Source organism: Cetorhinus maximus, chromosome 10 (genome assembly GCF_964194155.1).
Source record: "Cetorhinus maximus chromosome 10, sCetMax3.hap1.1, whole genome shotgun sequence".
Taxonomy (NCBI): domain Eukaryota; kingdom Metazoa; phylum Chordata; class Chondrichthyes; order Lamniformes; family Cetorhinidae; genus Cetorhinus; species Cetorhinus maximus.
In genome coordinates this window covers 55,949,083-55,955,082 of record NC_135888.1, presented here as the reverse complement: position 1 = coordinate 55,955,082, position 6,000 = coordinate 55,949,083, and positions in this window count along the sequence as shown.

The window sequence follows — 6,000 nt, the reverse complement described above, 5'->3', positions numbered from 1 at the left end:
ACAGCAAATTTCCTTCCCTAAAGGATCCAGATGCATTTTTACAATAATCAATGATAGTTTCATGGTCACCATAGAGACTAGTTTTCAATTTCATACTTTATCAATGGATGAAAGCAAAATACTGCGGATGCTGGAAATCTGAAATAGAAACAAAAAATTCTGGAAAAACTCAGCGGGTCTGGCAGCATCTGTGAAGAGAGAAGCACAGTTAACGTTTCAAGTCCGTATGACTCTTCTTCAGAGCTAAAGAGAAGTAGAAATGTAAGGGATTTTATACTGCTTAAGAGGGGTTGGACCAGGTGGAGCAAGATAGAAGGTCAGGGATAAGTGGAAGGTAAGGAGAAATTGACAAAGATGTCATGGACACAAGACAAATGCGGTATTAATGGAATTTAAATTCCACCAGCTGCCATGGTGGGATTTGAACCCATGTCCCCAGAGGATTAGCCTGGGCATCTGGATTACTAGTCCACTGACAATACCACTACACCACCATCTTCCCCTCACATGTAAGTGTGAGTCTGGATTATGAGCTCATATCTTCATGGTGGGCCTTAAGCCTTCTGACCTAAAGGTATGAGTATTACCATTGAATGAATGTTGACACTTACATAGTGCCTTATCAAATCTTTTGGGTATCCCAAAGTGGTATATATCCAATTAGTTATTTTTGAAGTGCTGTTATGAAGGCATCAATGGGATTTAACTGCGCAGCATTATTTAATCTCATGAGCAGACAGATGATTGACTCTGGAATTGATGTACAATTGGTATCAACTTGTCTTGCATCCTATTGAGTATGATAACTTCTCCATCACAAAGACTATCTACTTCCACTTCCATATTCCATAACAACATCTGCCTCTGGCCCTAACCCAGCCCATCTGATGTTGAAGCTTTCAAGTATGTATATTTCACTTCCAGACTTGACAATTCCAATGCTTCCAAGTTAGACTCTTAGTTTCCATGCTCCATAAACATCAGGTCACCCAAAACTCCGCTACTCGTATCCCAACCCATGACCCATTAAATGGCTCCCAGGCCTCCACTGCTCCCAATTTAAAGATTTCATCCTCCTGTTTAAGTACCTTTGTGTACTTTCCTCTCCCTATCTTTTGAATGTCCTCCAGGTCTACAATCATCCCTCCAAACCCTCCTGACTGCAAACTCATGTGCAACTCTCACCCTCCATTATGCTTCACTATCCACCCCACCACCCCCCAACCTCCCCACCTCACTCTCCTACTAATCTTACCTTTTTGACCAAGTTTTTGGTCACCTGTCCCAATTGTTCCTTCTTCACTCCAGTGTCCAATTTTGTCTGATTACACACTTGTGAAAGGCATTGGGGCATTTCTCTACAATAATGACAATATATAAAATGCAAATTGTTATGGTTGTCATGATATTAATACAATATGAAGATGTTAACATGAGGTAGGATATGCTATGACTTTTCTCATTGATCTTTACTTTTCCACACAGATATACAATTCCCTCTTAATAAACTCCTCCAACCAATCATTTGACAGTATTATTCTGTAGAGATGATATCACAATCTGTCACAGTTTACACTGACATACACCAGGATGTCCCCCATTACTGGTATGATTGTAAGGGTTGGCAGTGAGGAGCAGCAAACACCGCCAATGACAACGTCATTCTGTGAAGTTCCACTTTTATGTTTGAATGCAATCAGCTGTGTATTGACTGAACACAAAGTCAATTGGAGAAGCAAGTTAAACTAGCTCACTGCAAACTGATTTGACACCTGGCAAAGTTCAACTTCAGTTGATAAGCAACTAAGAAAAGAGTTTCGGGGAGGTGAGTACCAGGCAAACATGTTGTGTCACTCATGGGGTGAGCTGAGGATATTGTGGAGTGATGGCATCATAATGACCACTGTGAGGTGACGATTTAAAGACTAGTAGTGAGCTCCTTCACTGGGTAAGGAGGAGGGGGGTTCTGGTCACCTGATGTAACACTGACAACAGAAAGCCACCTTTCATTCTCCTGCTTGGTTAGCTGATCTCAGTTGGATCGCTACTTCTGCCCTCTACACCCTTGGATTAGGAGGGAGAAATATCAGTCAGGGTCATCGAATCTAACTACAATCCAATACTTCCAGCACCTGGGAAATTCTCTGGTTGAACTTGACTGTTCACAACTTCAGTATTCTTTCTGTGCATTTGAGCTTCTGAACCTATACACATTCCATCACAAAATTCACTTACTTCCACCTCTGCCACTATTTCAGCCCATCTGTCTCTGAAATCCTTTCATCACATTAGGTCGCCGTCTCTTTATTTGCAGATTTTCTGAACGAAATTCAAATTCTTCCAAATACCATGGTGGGATTTGAACTCACAATCTTCTGGATTACCAGTCCAGTAACATAACCACTAAAACAAGAACAACTTGTATTTATATAGTACCTTATAGTAAACATGTCCAAATATGCTTCACAGCGGCAATACCAGACAGAATTTGACACTGAGCCACATGAACAGATTTTAGGATAGGTGACCAAAAGCTTGGTCAAAGAGGTAAGTTTTAAGTGGCACATTAAAGGAGGATAGAGAGTTAGACTTTACAACCTTCCGGACTGAATATTGAGTTCAACAATTTTAGATCATGAACTCTCTCCTCCATCCCCACCCCCTTTCCGATTTTCCCCTTCCTTTTTGTTTTTCCAATAATTTATATAGATTTTTCTTTTCCCACCTACTTCCATTATTTTTAAGTGTATTTCCATCCATTGTTTTATCTCTACCTTTTAGCCTATTTCGATCCCATCCCCCCACCCCACTCCCACTAGGGCTATCTGTACCTTGCTCGACCTGCTTTCTACCCTTAATTAGCACATTCCTTTAGATAATATCACCACCTTCAACACCTCTTTGTCCTTTTGTCTGTGACATCTTTTGGTTATGTCCACCTATCACTGGCCCTCTATCCAGCTCTTCTTGTCCCCCCCCCCCCACCCCCCCGCCCCTTAAACCAGCTTATATTTCACCTCTCTTCTATTTTTACTTAGCTCTGTTGAAGGGTCATTTGGACTTGAAACGTTAACTGTGCTCCTCTCCGCAGATGCTGCCAGACCTGCTGAGTTTTTCCAGGTATTTTTGTTTTTGTTTTGGATTTCCAGCATCCGCAGTTTTTTGCTTTTATTTTTGTTATAGAGAGTTAGACAGGTGGAAATGTTTAGGGCCTATATAGTTGAAGGCTGCTAATGTTGAAGTCAGGTAGAAGTCGAGAAGCATAGACATTTTGGAGAGGTATCGGGTTGGAGAATGTTACAGAGATAGGGGAGGGTGGAGTCATGGAGGGCTTTTGAAAACAAGAATGAGAATTTTAACTTTGAAGTGTTGCCAAACTGGGAGTTAATGTAAATTGGTGAGCAGAGATCTGATGGGTGAAAACTGCACTACCATACCCTTACCTGTTCTCGAGGGTCCCCTGACAGCTTTGGTTTTGATACCATGTACATCCTGTTCCTCCAACACGTCTGTTTAGTTATGTCAACATTCAAATTTGGATTGATTAGATAAATAAAGGAAATGGGGCGAAGGGATATGGAAACAGAGTGAATAAATATAATTAGGCCTCCTACACTTTTGAAGCTCAAAGTAAGCTCAAGGACCAGCCTCTGATACTTCCATTAGGCACTTTAAGCCTTCTAGGCTTAAGGTTGAATTCAACAATTTCAAATCATAAGTACTGCCCCTGTTTAGACAACAGCTGTTGGTGATGGCTTAGTTCTTCCCATTGTCACCTCCTCTACATTTGTCTTTTATTTCTTTACTTGTCCCATTATCAACTCTTTAGCTTGCACCATCATCCCTATTGTCATTTAATCTCTCCTATTTTACATACTATCACACACCTTCCTTTTGTTCTTTTGTTCTTTCCTCCCTTGTCCCCTTTTCCTGCTTCTGTACTGCACTTGTTTGAAACTTGATACATCTCTAACTTGAACCATTTCTGGGAAAGGTCATTGACTTAATATGTTAACTTGGTTTCTCCCCCACAGGTTCTGTCTGACCTGCTGAGTCTTTCCAGAATTATCTGTTTTTATTTGTGGTTATCAGGGCTATTTGGTCTCATAGAGACAAATACTAAGTAGAATGTAATTCCTATATAATTAATTTTTACTGAGATCCTTTAATGACTCAGTTCCCTATTCAAGCAATTTCTGGAGCTGTCAACATCAAGGGAATGTTAAGAGTAACACAAAAGACAAAGAGATTGAAAACACACTTCTCTCTTCCCCCCTCCAATATTCTATGCCTCACCTGTCACAGTTAGTCCTATGTGTGTTATTCAACCTCTTGCACCTTGCTAAGTGCCTAATCCTCACTTGTGAGCCGAGATAATATATCACTCAGCCTCAGGAGGCATCGCTCCCTTTCCCTTCCTTGATCAAGATCCAAGTGTATTTGGTAAACATTGTTTATTTTCATAATAATATAAAAAACAAAATACTGTGGATCTGAAATAAAAACAGAAAGTGCTGGAGAAACTCAGCAGGTCTGGCAGCATCTGTGGAGAGAGAAACAGGGTTAACATTTCGAGTTCAATGTGATTCTTCTTTGGAACCGGTTTATTTTCAAATTGACAGATATTAAAATAAAACAAGTTTTAAACTAAAATCTATATTTGCCAAATGTGAGGAGAATGATTGGACCAGGGCTAGTTTTCTGGGTTGTGATTACAGCAATGTAAGGGTTGCAGGCCAGGACTGTGGAAGGAATGCAAGCTGGGTAATACTATGGGGTACAGTGCCACGGCCCCAGCTATCTTTGGTAGAATTAAAAGGTAGGCATAAAAATGGTAAATGTATAAATCCTGGAGCTTAAAATAATACCCTGGTGTGACATATGGTTATTATGGAAATAGCAACAGTATGACAAACAAATTGCAACATACAGATAGACTTGGGTTTATATAGCGCCTTTCACAATCTCAGGACATACCAAAGTACGGTCAATGAAATACTTTTGAAATATAGTCACTGCTTGGCAAACTGAATGTAAGCATAAACAGGAAACCTCAAAAACATCTCATCCAAATTCTGGCAGTTCTGAGAACCAGTACCCCCTCAGTACTGTCTTGGAGGAAGCCTAGAAATAAGCTAATCTCATTATTTAACATATTTTGCTTCGGGGTTTATGATGATCCAAAGTCACTCAAGGCCAAACACAGTTCCTGTACCCTCTGCAGATTTTGTTCTAGTGCATGCCATCAGCACTTTGTTGAGTCTTCATCTTCATAAAATTTTCTTCACATTGTAAGGTTTTTTCCTATACCTAGTTTCTACCCTCCCTTCTCCTCCTATAAGTGTTGACCTGCCCAACAATGATTAGGGTGACCAGGTTTTCAAAAGTTAAAACCAGGACACATTGAAAAGCCTTGAGAAGATGGGGCTCCAAGATGATTGACATGTTGGGTGACCAATGGCAGGGGTCTGGGGAAGGGGTAGTGGAAGGTAGGAGGTCATATGATGACATTTTCCAGAATATGTCCAGCCAGAGTTGGCAACCCTATTAAGACACCCAATTAATGAAGACAGTAGTTAGGAACCACAGATCTTTGTTTTAATGATATTTCTGCCTCATTTTCTTAAAAAAAATTGAACCAAGACTTCATTTATCACAAAATCCAGTCAGAATCCTCTATTCTACTCTAACTTTACTGTGCATTGCACAAAGGTAAAACCAATCTTCATTTAAAAGCCTGGTTAATTTTCATTTGGACACTGGGTTCTAACAAGAGACATTTTCAGCCAGAAGCTGGATTTTAAGCCAATGAACACGGGAGATTTGTTTGCAGCTAGAGCTGCAAGCAGGGAAGCATGCAATCTTTCAATGAAAAGTTTGGTTGAATGTGCTATGACTCAACCAAACTTGCCTGCCACCATCCTTAGCACTGATCGGTACTTTACTGATAGGCACCATCTGACTACCTGCTCAAGTGTGGCTTGAGGTTGGTAGAAACCG